We start from the raw sequence: 13,074 nt of genomic DNA on the forward strand, positions 1-13,074 counted from the left end.
TCACCCTTGTCTGCCCTCTTTACGCTGAAAGCAACATTACTCCCAGTACGTCGCGATGTGAAATCACAAAAATTTTTGCACAACATCATTAACAAGTCCCATCATACTTCAAACACAGCTTGTATATCTTTCGCCAAGCCTTCTTGCACGCGTAACTTCCACGAGGCTAATCTTAAACCTTTTTACGCCCGTGCAAATACTTTCAAGTACAGCTTCTTTCCCTGCACTATAGAAGTATGGAATTCCTTACCTGGCTGCCTTAGTTCGCTCCCGATCAGCTAATTCGAAAGTTCTCGCTATGAAAAGCTGTATGTGTAACTATTTATATTAGGCTTAGTTTATACTTTAGGTGCACGCATTTCGCTGTTTCGCTGCTTTGAAGAATCCATGAAAACAATTTTCCAGTTCTTTGACTGTCGTAAAATTGTTGCAAGAGTCATTGTTGATTTCACTTAATTTTTTGTTCACCACTGTTTTTACCCACTCCTGCAATATCCCTACTATGGGGCAGCAGTATGTACAAAGAAATATTTAAGTAAATAAAAAGCGGCATCTAGTCCACTGATTGAAAAAATATCATAATCATACATGACTCATACCCCCGTAAGGAATCAAAGATTGCATGAATGGATGGACGGATGGATGGAAAAATTTTATTCTGAGTCCTGAGATACGCGATGATCGCGCAGCGGGACGCTCCCACGTTGGGAAGGGCAGGCCAAGCCTGGCCATCGCATCGTGGGCACTCTGGACAGCCCAGATTTGGTCCCAGTAGTCGGAGCTTCGCAGTGAGGTATTTCATCTTGACCGGTCTGGCTGAATATAGATGAAGAAACGAAAGAAAGAAAGAAAGAATGAAGGAAAGTAAGGACGAACAAAAGAAGAAAGATGGAACGAAAGAAAGGAGGAACAAAGGAAGCAAGAACGATCAAAGCATGAAAGAACGAAAAGAAAGGAAGACCGAAAGAAAGCGCGAACGAAAGAACGAACGAAAGAATCATCAAGTTTTGCATTAGCTGCTGGCATGTGACAGTGAGGAGGTCGACCTACAGCGCCATACGTTTATTTGAGACTGCTGCACGCTTCGTCTTGCAAGAAGCCTGACGCCTACGATCGCAGAACTTAATGCATTAAAGCGTGTGCAGCAGATTTTCTTTCGCTTTCACGTGTTACGGAATCGTAACATGCTGCCGAACATTCTTTTCCTTAGTATAATTGGATATAACTGTAATGATGATGTCTTCTAGGGTACGATAGTAAGTTATTAAATGAGTTTGGAGGCAAGGTAACTGTGATACAACGCCGTTCAGCTGCTGATGGAGACATGCTTCACTGCGCACTACAAAAGTTTGTGCAAATCTAAACAAAAAAAGAAAGGAAACAAAATTAAACCATGTCCTGTGAAACTCAGCAGAGAACAGCATGTTTTCGTTTCAGAATATCAACAATGCTCCGTTTCAGTTAGCAAATTGTTACTACTATAGACCTTCCTCGAGAACTACCTGATGCTGAAGCCTGGAGCCACATGAGAAACATCTCCAACGCGATGTTCCCACAGTGGTTATTAAGCCTGCAGCTATGCTGCTCATACACATGTAATGAAAAACACTTAGCTCATGAATACACTTTTTCAAGGCAACGGCTTCCCAGTACGCAAGGTGGGGATGTCATTGAGCTGTGGACATTCTCCGTATTGGATGTTATCATACGAAAATTACCTATTTGAAGACGAATACAAACGACAAGAGCGACGCCTCGAGACTGGCAAGCTGAGACGGCGATCAGGTTGACGTACAAGATGGCCGGATCGGTGCGAAAGCTTTGTTGAAAGAAAGGGCCCAATGTAGAAGAAATATGCTCAAGTAAAACTCTTGCTCTGGCTTGAGTAAAACTCAAGAAGAGCACAAACGAGAGGACAGGCGCCGGTCCTGTCGTTTGTGTTCTTCTTCTTGAGTCCTGGTCTTCTGCGCCTTGCCTTTACTACTTCAGACAAGCACTTGCAGGCATTGACAAGCTACAGGTGAAAGATAATTAGCCTTTGAGTAATTTTCGTGCACAGGCGACAAAACAAAGTTTTCGTTTTGTTCTAATGCGAACGAGCTAGCCAGTAGCACAAGACAACTTTGAATGCTCGACACAGCGCAGTGCTAACTTAGAGACCGAAAGTACGTTTTTTACTACTCGGTTAATTTATCCGTCCCTAAATGGCTTTGATCAAGCGAATCCTATACTCCAGCGGGCTACGGCTGCTCTTCTCGTAAAACAAGCAATCGAGAAGTGCTGCCCAGAGCATTACACGCTGACAAGCGTTTAAGATCGAATAAGCAACCAACTACCACCGCGCTTGCTTCACTTAGTCTGCGGCAGCAGCACCTACACTCCTTCAGAAGTCTAAATTAAGCACACAAACTGCTATTAAAAAACAACATGTCAGCCACATGGAGACACTCGCGGCCAACCTGAAAAGAGTGGAGGCTAATTCGTCAGCCCCGGCAATGCTTGCAAAGCTGTGTCCTCTTCTTCCGTTGAGTGACAGAAATAGGCAATTATTTAAAAGAGAAACAAAAGTATCCTTCATTGATTCACCAGTGTGGAGCTCAAGATACAAGGCCCATCTTGAACGTGCTGTTTACTGAGCATGAATTATCCAAAAAAGGTAGCAGGTGTAGAATATTATCAAATACTGATGGCAAAATACAGTGCCTCACAGTTTAAATGGGCATGAGCAGGAGTGCAACTTAAGAACAAAGCTTCTTATTGTCTTATAATTGCAAAGCTAGGGTAAAATGAATTAGTGACAGCTTTCTTTAAGTAAGACTGAGGTTGCTCAAACAGACGCGACTTTGTGATTTGCATCTAGCGTTTTTGTCAGTGCTTTCTTAATAGACAACACTCCTGCATCCCCTCACTCTGACGAATCACTTTGGAGGAGCACTTGATTTTCTTTTGCTCCTGATGTTTGCATGCATGTGTTCTCCTTTAATAGTCTGAGATGTTTAGAGAAAATCCTCACCCAAGGACAAGTGCCCCAACAAAAGTTGCAATTCAGCCAACTCATTCATTTCCATAGTATACCCTAAAAGGAGGCTGCGCTTCCCCTCGTTTGCTTCTGCAAGAGGCAAAACGTATTAATGCAAACTGATGCCAACTGGTCATTGGCCCATAATTCAGGAAACTCTTAGTTATCAACAGGCTACAAAGTACGAGAAGAGAGGAGGTTAACTGAGAGGCCAGATTTTTATTCATCATATCATAAGAAGTCAACAAACACAGACACCAGTGACAACACAGCGCAAATTACTTTTACTTAGTAATATATTAAAAAAAATGTTAAATTCATGGAAATCAAAGTGGATGAAAAAACAACTTGCCATTCGTGGAGAACGATCCCAAGTCTTCTCATTACAGGTGCGATGCTCTAGCAGTTGACCTACCAAAGCGCCGCTTGCCTGTCCACTTTCTGGGGTATTTATTCGTTACTCAAGAACTAACACTGGGAGTGGTAGTCAGAGCCACGACTCCCAAACCTTGGCGGCGGATGTGGAACATCGTTCCAACCACAGGCGTCACAAGAACGGGATCTTTTCGGGTGAAGGCAACTGGTCAATGAACCCACACATGCAACCTGAAGGCACCAATGTTGTTGGATTCAAGACCCTGAACTAGAAGAAAGTAGATTTACCAAGGGGCCCGATTTCATTAATCATGTTATAATAAGCCAATAAACAAAGACACCAATAACAACACAAGGGAAATAACTTGCGCTTACTAATTGAATTGAAGAAATTATAAATTATTGGGGATGAAAGTAGGTAAAAAATACAACTTGCCGCAGGTGTGAAATGATCCCACGTCTTTGTATTACGCGTGCGATGCTCTTCCAATCGAGCTCCCTCGTTGCCATTTTCCCATCGACTATCTGGGTTATGTATGTGTTACTCTAGAACTAACCTTGGGAATGTTAGCCAGCGCCACCATTCACAAACCTTGGCGAGGAATTTGGAAAATCCTTTGCACCGCAGGCGTCACGAGCACGTTATCTGAGAGGCTTAGTGCAATGTATTGTCAGCCACAAGAAGTGGTACCACAAAAAAGTCTATTTATCCATGGATGGAAGGATGGATGGAATAACTTTAATGAAAGGTCCTGCGAGCCACGGGGCGCAAGGTCCCATAGAGCGGGCTACTGACACGTTGGGACCGGGAGTTGTAACTCCCTAGTCGCATCGTGGGCTTGCTGGACGGCGCAAAGCTGCCCCACCAGGTCCGTGCTGCGTAATGGTTCTTGAACCCTGGCGGAGTCTTGATTCTTGTTTGCGTGGGTCCGACCACACGGGCAGAGCAAGTGATGTACGTGTAGTGTGCTATGGCAATTTTCGCAATATGATGTTTTTTATAGGTCAGGCATGTAGTGATGTAATCTGTTCCATTTGGTACTCAAAGAAATAAGCCTATTGGCACATAAAAACAAAATAGAGGTTACTTTTATTGCGGAAAAAAATTAAGAATATCACAAAATAAGGCGACACAGACAACAGGTTCTCGTAAGAAGAAATACTATTGTCAACTCATTGCTTGAAATTTAGGATACTGCAAAATTACTTCGTGAATAAGAAGTTAATTATATTACCAAGTCCTAATCAAGAAAATATGTCCTAAGCACAGCTGGCTGAAAAAAAACGGCAGAAATAATAGTGTCATCCTTCAACAGTTGCTTTTGTAGGATCAGCAAGGAAATGACGAATCGATGCCGTGAAGTTACGCCTTATACGCGTCTTTATACGGTGAACAATTTCATTGGTTAAGTTGAAATCACGCCAGCTGGGATCGTCACAGTAGTCGACACAATCCAGTGCGTGCAAGCAGAGCACTGGATGTGATGAGGTACCTTCATTTATAATAAAGCAGTGTATAGAGAAACTTTGCGTTTCATTGGAAATAATTTTTAATCATGCATCTCACACAGCTACTTACGCAGTATTCTTAAATCTTGCTAACGTAGTTCCTGCCCACAATAAATTCGCAGTTCCGCGCGCCGCACCCAGCACAGTCAGAGCATAAGCTAGAGGAGCGGCTTCATAGGATCTTCATTTTCGGCAGCACGCACTACGGAGTCTACGTGGCGAAGTCTCCACGAGTCGTTTTCGCGAGAACGATCTGAACTTTCCACCCGGCCTCGACGGCGAGTTGCGGCTTGTCCTGCTTTCTGCACAGTAGTCGGCTGAGGTCGATGTTGCTGGCTGCAGGCTCGCGCATAGCTCTACGATTCACGTCTTCAGCAGTGGTTCGTATTTTGCGAGGAGGCGCCATAACGTGTACCGGAAATTAAACACAGGTATCGAGACTACGTGGCCCACATGTCATGTCCTTTACCCGCAGCACGGTACGTTGCTGTGGCTGATGCTGCTGGTGGTTTATTGGCATCCCATTCTAAAGAGGATGGTGAAAAATAGTTACCAAGCATGCTTGAGTTAACCAGGTCTAGCTACATGCAGCATGCAACCGCTATATGCAACTCCTACATTTCTGGACACCTGGTGGAATATCAGAGTATAACGGAACTGTAATGCAAAGTTTGTACGTATCGATGCTACGCTGAGCGCACGTAAAATGGTGTGACAGGATACTAAGGATGATGATCGAATTGTATTCGCTTTGAAACGGGACGGTGAAAAATAGTCACCTAGACTGCTTTATTCGGGTATACCGTAGAAGTATCTAATTACACCATTGTTTACACATCTCCCCCCCCCCCCCATAATATTTTTCCTTTCACTAACCTACTTCAACTGCCTTGTACGGCTACCTGTACCTCTGCTATGTGGCATTCTAAGCGCCTAATAATGCACAACTGCAACGTAAAACATGCACGTATCAACCCGGCGTGGCACACATCTCACATCGAAAGGCAGGTGGCACGATACGATGTTAGTGATGATGATGATTTGTTGGAATGCCCTTTGAAACATGCCGGTGACATAGTCACCTAGGTAGCTTGATTTAATTAGGTTCATAATGTATATTTTTTCTAGCATTCTTGTATACATCTATTTCAAGTTCCTTTTCTTTCTTAACCCTTACTCTGCGTTGTACTGCTGCCTGCGTTCTACTCGGTGTAATAATATGGAACTGCAATGCAAAACATGCGCATCTCAAGGCTACGTGACGCGCATGTTATCCCGCGTGTCTGCTTGCGCGCTAGAACGTGTTTCTATGGCATTTTTATAGGACATGCGAGTAAGCGCTGGTTTGGCTCAGGGGTAGAGTAGCTGATTCCCATGCAGCGGGCTCGGCTTCTATCCTGGCGAGAACTGTTTCTTTTTCTTATTTACGGAGATAGCTGCTACGGACAACAGCGGGGGGCGGGGGGGGGGGGAGGAGGCGACGACGGCGGACACTATCGCCACCCGAAACGGCTGTTGGAATGAGTTCATAACAGCTTACGCTGTAAAATGGAGACCGAAGCGTGCCTCAAAATCGTGAATCGTGAAATTCATCGTGAAACGGATCTTGCATTTTCTGGATCGAGAATCGGTGCGAGAACGTAGCCATCGCGGATTCAGGAGCGAGGGGCCAACCGTCACCGCTATGTTATCTTTCTCAGATATTGTAAATACCTACATAAACAATAATATTGCCACGGGAATGAGTAGCCAAAATGGATAGGAAATTGTATTTACAGTATATGTACAAGAGAGACGGCTGGCAGGCTAAATACGAAAGCAACACGAGCGCTACTCTGATAGTTGTCTTCACCGTCTTGCTGGCGCTTTCTTCCATGCTCGGCAGGATGCGTGCTTCAGTGCGAGAGAATAGCCCGTAACAGGAAACCCCCGCTGGCGAGAGCGCCGCATATCGGCTGCGTGAGCAGAAAGGAGGTAAGACGCTACAATCTTGTCACTATCACCGTTGACGAGATTGTGCGAGGAGGGGGAAGAGGCAGAGGATGAAGAAGCGACCATGACGAATGAAGAAACGTCACACTTATCGATAGAAGAGATGTGTGCGAGTCGTGCCACCTGGGATAAGTTGCGTGCACCAACTAAAGTTCAATATGGGAACAGACATTCGATTATCCTAACTCTAATGAGGGTGTGAGGAAGAGCGAGGTTTTTGGCGAATAAGACGTCAACGATCAGGGTCAGGATGTAATCGCCATAGGGAATGAAAGAAAAAGACCGCAAGTTCACGTATATAGAAGCTTGAGGAGGTACAGGAAAGTAATCCACTGAGCCCTACTGCGGTTGGCGTGCAGTAGGAGCGTCATGGTAGCTGAAAGAAGCCGGTTCTGCGGTCGATAAGGGCAAAATGGGCAGACAGAAAAGCCATACCGAGCATGAGTTCAAGGCAGCATTTCTCGACCACGGGATGTAGTACACTTGTGGATCGGTCAGCAACACTTATGCGTGCGGAGCATACTCCTAGCAAGGGAAAGATTCCGCCATCGGCGACGCGAATGAGTGGTACGAACGGCGGGGTTCGGACCTTCTTAAGGCGGCGACGAAGTTCCGAATTCATCACTGAAATCTGAGTCCAAGTATCCACTAGAACAACAAGGTTTGCGTGATTCAGTTTAACGTTTATCAGGTTCCTTCTGCTGTGCTGTGTGACCAGAAGATTTGGCAGGCGAGTTGTCGATGCAGCATCACCTCTGGGAGCTGCATCGTCTAGTTTTCCTGACGGAGTCGTTTAATCGGCGACGTAAGGCGGCGACAATGTGGCGAGCAAGAGGATTCGCGACGAAACAACGGCGAAAGGCACTGGTGACTACGTGGGGATGGTGAGCGACGACACGGCATGGAGGGAGCGTCGTCGCCGGTGGTTTCAGGAGGCTCGCGTAAGGGCTGAAATCTGCGATGATCCATGTCTGGGCGACGGTTGTATCCATAGGGCGCCTGAGGCCGATACCACCGTCTGTTACAATGGCGGGCCGCGTGCCCAATATGGCGGCAGTTGAAGCACATTGAATGGTCATCAGCAGTGCTCCATTCGACTGGATTGCGAGTACGGAACGGTGGGCTTTGACCTTGACGTGCGAAAATGAAGGACGGTGGTCGATCTGATGGTAAGGAGCTGCGGCACACATAGAGTCCAGGGCACCATTGGGGTGCTCTTGGTGAACGATAGCTTGGACTAGCGGCACAATCTAGGAGCTATGGTTACAGGTACGGATGCACGTAGAAGGCGGCAGGAGATACAGCGTCAAGTTAATGTCGGATGACCTTCACTTCTTCTACGGTGAGTGGCGCCGACGGCTCAGGTACGTCTTCGCACGACAACGTTGCAAAGTCGAGCGAAATGATGGGCGATGCGTCGACTTTTGGCGCCCTAAAAGTGCTTGCACTCTTGGATAATGGCATCGACGGTGTTGCACTTTTTGCAGATTAGCAGATTAAAGCCGCCATCTGCTATGCTCTTTAAAAGGTGGCCAACTTTCTCAGATTCCGCCATGCCGTCGTCGGCTTTGCGGCAAAGGGCAAGCGCCTCCTTTATATAGGTCAAGTATGACTCTGTCGCTGTCTGCGCACGAGAGGCGAGCTCCTTCTTTGCTGCTGTATTTCTAACTGCAGACTTGACGAACCAGGAGCACATCTTTTCTTTGCATGCATCCCAGCTCTCAATTTCGCCTTCGTTATTTGCAAACCACACTTTCGCTCTTCCTTTGAGGTAAAATAATATGTTTCACAACATGATCGTCTCATCCCAGTGGTTATTCTTACTTGCACGCTCTTACACGGGGTAGCCAGTCCTCGATTTCGACATTGTCAGTCCCGCAGAATGTGCCTGGCTCTTTAATCTGTGCCAGAACGACCATTCTCGTTGCAGACACATTCAAGACATTTCAGAATGGGTCCTACACTGAGACGCCCAGACGCACACTACCACTCTGCCCCCCGAAACCGCTCTCACTACGGCTGATTTCAAGCTTCTACACATGTGGGAAGCCAAACAGTCTCTTCTCAAATGGTGGAAGAGGCAACGGTTAAACCGAAAACTAAGACTCAGAATTGCCAAATTGGACCTCCAGATCCAGGAGTACGCCACACAACTGGCCTGCCAGTAGTGGCGCCAGGTATGTGAAAGCATGCATGACAAGCTCGATAACAAGCGCACATGGCAACTCTTGCGACACTTATTAGACCCTACCACAACGCGCGCACACCACAACCATAGCATAAACAAACTGCTACATGCAATCAAAAACAATCTCAACGGATTCTTCGACGACCTCCGCCATAAACATCTGCCTCCCGCTCAGAAGTATGACATGCCGAAATATACTGGCGAACCCAACGACCTACTTAGCGCCGCATTGAAGCAGAGGTTCGCCATGCCCTCGCCACCCTGCGCACAATGTCAGCACCAGGCCCCGACCTTATTAACAATAAAATACTCCGCATTCTAGACGACAACTCTGTCACAGTCATCACGGCGTACTTCAATGACTGCTTTGACATTGGCACCCCCCCTAGTTTGTGGAAAGATGCCAGGGTAATTTTTATCCCAAAGCCAAACAAACCACTCATCACTTTTAATCTCAGGCCTATATCACTAACCTCTTTTCTAGGTAAAACACTTGAACACGTCATCCTCAACCGACTCAGTAAATACATGGACGACAACAATCTTTATCCATCAGAAATGGTAGGTTTTCGAAAATCTCTCTCATGCCAAGATATCGTGCTTCAAATGAAACATGACATCATTACACCCAATAGCAGTCTAGATACGCAAGCAATTCTCAGTCTGGACCTCCACGGAGCCTTCAATAACGTTTCACATTCCGCCATCCTCCGAGAACTTAATGTCATTGGGGTTGGCAGAAAGACATATGACTACATATGTACCTTCTTATCCAACCGTACCGCAACGATACACATAGGCACAGATCAATCCATTTCATACGCTTTAGGTATCTACGGCACGCCCCAAGGTTCAGTGCTCTTTTTAATCTTTCTATGATGCCGATGGCGCAAGCATTGCGGTCTATTTCCGATCTCAAGTTTTCACTGTGCACCGATGAAATCACTCTTTGGACGACTGGCGGCTCCGATGGAGAGATTCAAGACACTCTACAGGCCGCAGCAGACGCCGTCGTGGCTCATGCCGGGGCTATGAATCTCACATGCTCCCCTCAAAAATCCGAGCTACTTCTTCTGCCATCCCACCGGGGGGGGGGGGGTGCGGGGGCGGAAAACACATGTCTAGTATAGAGGTAATCCTAAACCACATCCCCGTTACTAGAGTGGACAGGCTCCGGGTGTTCGGTTTACACATTCAAAGCAACCAGCTCCACACATATACCCTATATACACTCCACACCACAGTCGATCACACCCTGCGTCTTCTAGGGCGAGTCTCCAATAAACATGGCGGACTAAAAGAGGCCGAACTTCTCCGCTTGACTCAGGCCTTCGTTATCAGTAAGATTACATTCGCAACACCATATCTACATTTCCTCGAATCAGAATCAGCTAAGACCGACACTCTTTTACGCAAAATATATAAATTCGCTCTGGGGGTCCCCATACGTACCTCCACTGAAAGGCTAATGCTTACTGGAACTTTCAACACACTTACTGAACTCACAGAAGCCCACCTCATATCCAAATATAGCAGACTTTCTAACACCGCAACAGGTCGACACTTTCTACAAACTCTTTCTATCACTCCGCCACCCATCATCAAGACTAAATACACCATTCCACATCACATACATGAGAACCTCTGCATCCCCCCACTTCCTAAAAACATGCACCCTGTGCATTATAAACAGCGCAGGAGGCAGCGAGCAAAGGCTATCCAAAAACAATTCTCCACCTCTAAAGACGTGCTCTATGTTGATGCCGCCGAATATGGGAACAGAAATCATTACGAAATATCAGTCATTAACTCTCACGGCCAGGTCACTGCGGCCGCCTCCATTCCTGGCTCTTCCTCGGCGGAGGCGGAGGAAGCGGCCATTGCCCTGGCCCTCACAATTCCAAATACATCAGTTATCGTTAGCGACTCCAAAGCAGCCATACATAACTTCGGAGCGGGTAGCGTCTCTAAGCTAGCCCTTTCTCTCCTCTTGACCCATCCTTTCCATCAAACTGTGGCATTAATCTGGACTCCCGCGCATGCGGGCCTTGCCGGAAACGAGGCGGCTCATGCCAGTGCCCGAGGATTTACAGTCCGGGCTCAGGCATCAGATGTGTCGGACCTCGCCACGGAGGAGGCGCCGTTTGCAGCGCGGGATCGACTTATTACTTACCACGACATCTGCACACACTACCGATTAGACCGCTTAACCTTTCCACCACTCATGGGCAACTCCCCGCGTAGGTGTGAAGTTCTGTGGCGACAGCTGCCGACTCGCACCTTTCCGTCCCCTTACCTCCTCCAGCTCATTCATCCCACCACTTAACTTTCTCCCTATTGTAAATTCTGTGTCTCTCCCAGAGCAGACTTAAACCACATCATGTGGGGGTGCCCTAAGCACCCCCTTCCCCCTTTCCTCAAGCAATTATTATCTAGTGAGGAGCAGTGGGAGGCTGCCTTGCGTAGCTCAAGGCCCGATCTTCAGGAGGCCATCCTGGAGTGGGCTGAGAGGATAAAGGAGGCCTACTTCAAGTAGTTCCTGCTGCCACCCTCTATTCCATTGCCCCCTTCTCTTTAAAGAGGGATAAATAAAGTTTTTCATAATCATCATCTCCCGCCATCGTGGAGAAAGGCAAGAGTCTGCCGCTGTGGAGGAAATTGTATTTACAAAATATATACAGAGAGAGACGGTTTCATGCTTGATGGCAAAGCAACAGCATAAGCGCTACTCTGATCGCCTTTTTCACCGTCTTTCAAGCGTTTTCTTCCATGCTGTGCAGGATGCGAGCGTCAGTGCGCGGGAATAACGCGCAACAATATGATCGTAATATGTGTGTTAGTTGACATTAAAAAAGCTTTTGATACTGTACATCATGGGATATTGAGCAACTAAAACGTTACGGCGTTCGTCGTGTATGCCTAGAATTTTTCAGTGTTCAGGCTCAGTCTCCCTCCAATCTTCGTCTTTCTCTCACTTTTTATCTTTCCTGTCCTCTCCTAGCTTCCACTTACTTCCAATTTTTCCAGGCAGCAAGGCAGCAACCTTGTGTGAATAGCCAACCTAGGTTATATCATATTTGGTTATAGTGGTAGCTGGCGTTTGCAGGCCGTGTTTCACAGGTCCTGCAACGTCCCCTTGTAGGACTCCACGGTGGGTGGCTGGCGTTACAGCCAAAATTACAATCTCCTATGGCTTCTTCTTTCCACCCATTACCTGATCGCTCCCTCAAGAGGGGGCGCTCCGACGATGTCTTCGAAAAAGAAACTTTCCTCGTGTCCACGTAGTGCACTCCGAAACACCAGACAAACCCGTGCGAACAATCTCACCATTCCTCGCGTCCAAGTCTCTTACCCAAGTTTTGGGTACAGGTAATAAAGCATCCAGGATGGCAAGCGGCGATCTCCTCTTGGAACTCCGGAACCAGAAGCAATATGAAAAGCTACCCAATCTAGTTTCATTTGGTGACGCCAAAGTAACAGTAACTCCTCATCGCACCATGAATACCACCCGTGACGTAGTCTCCGATGATGACCTCTTGGAGCTGACTGAGGGTGAGCTCTTGGAGGGCTGCAGTGAGCAGAACGTCATCAACGTTAAGGGAATTATTATGAGGCGTGACAACAAGGAAATACCGACCAAACACCTGATACTTACTTTAGGCACAAGTATTCTGCCTCAGTCCATCGAGGCCGGGTATATCAAGCTCCGTGTTCGGCCATACATCCCGAATCCCCTGCCTTGCTTCAAATTCCAGCGTTTAGGGCAGAGTTCACAGAGCTGCCAAGGCCGTCAGACCTGCGCGAAATGCAGTGCTCATGAGCACACTTCTGAATCTTGTGAAAACTCTCTCCACTGCGTAAACTGTGAAGACGGACCTGCTGCATACTCGCGGTCGTGCCCATCCTGGAAGAAAGAAAAGGAAATAGTTACAATTAAAGTAAAAGAAAACAAGAGTTTCAAAGCGGCACGCAGGCGGGTATCCTTCCTGCC

The 13,074-nt window shown here is 46.9% G+C and overlaps 1 long non-coding RNA gene across 1 annotated transcript; it reads right to left on the minus strand.

Annotated features, from left to right (window-relative positions):
- Positions 1-651: 651 nt before the first annotated feature.
- LOC142591238 (uncharacterized) lies at positions 652-12,867 on the minus strand. The gene is made up of 3 exons (XR_012830409.1): positions 12,739-12,867; positions 12,580-12,651; positions 652-816 (listed from the first exon to the last, which is right to left on the minus strand). It is a non-coding gene; the product is annotated as an uncharacterized LOC142591238 (long non-coding RNA).
- Positions 12,868-13,074: the final 207 nt, after the last annotated feature.

The sequence above is a fragment of the Dermacentor variabilis genome, chromosome 8 (genome assembly GCF_050947875.1).
Source record: "Dermacentor variabilis isolate Ectoservices chromosome 8, ASM5094787v1, whole genome shotgun sequence".
Taxonomy (NCBI): domain Eukaryota; kingdom Metazoa; phylum Arthropoda; class Arachnida; order Ixodida; family Ixodidae; genus Dermacentor; species Dermacentor variabilis.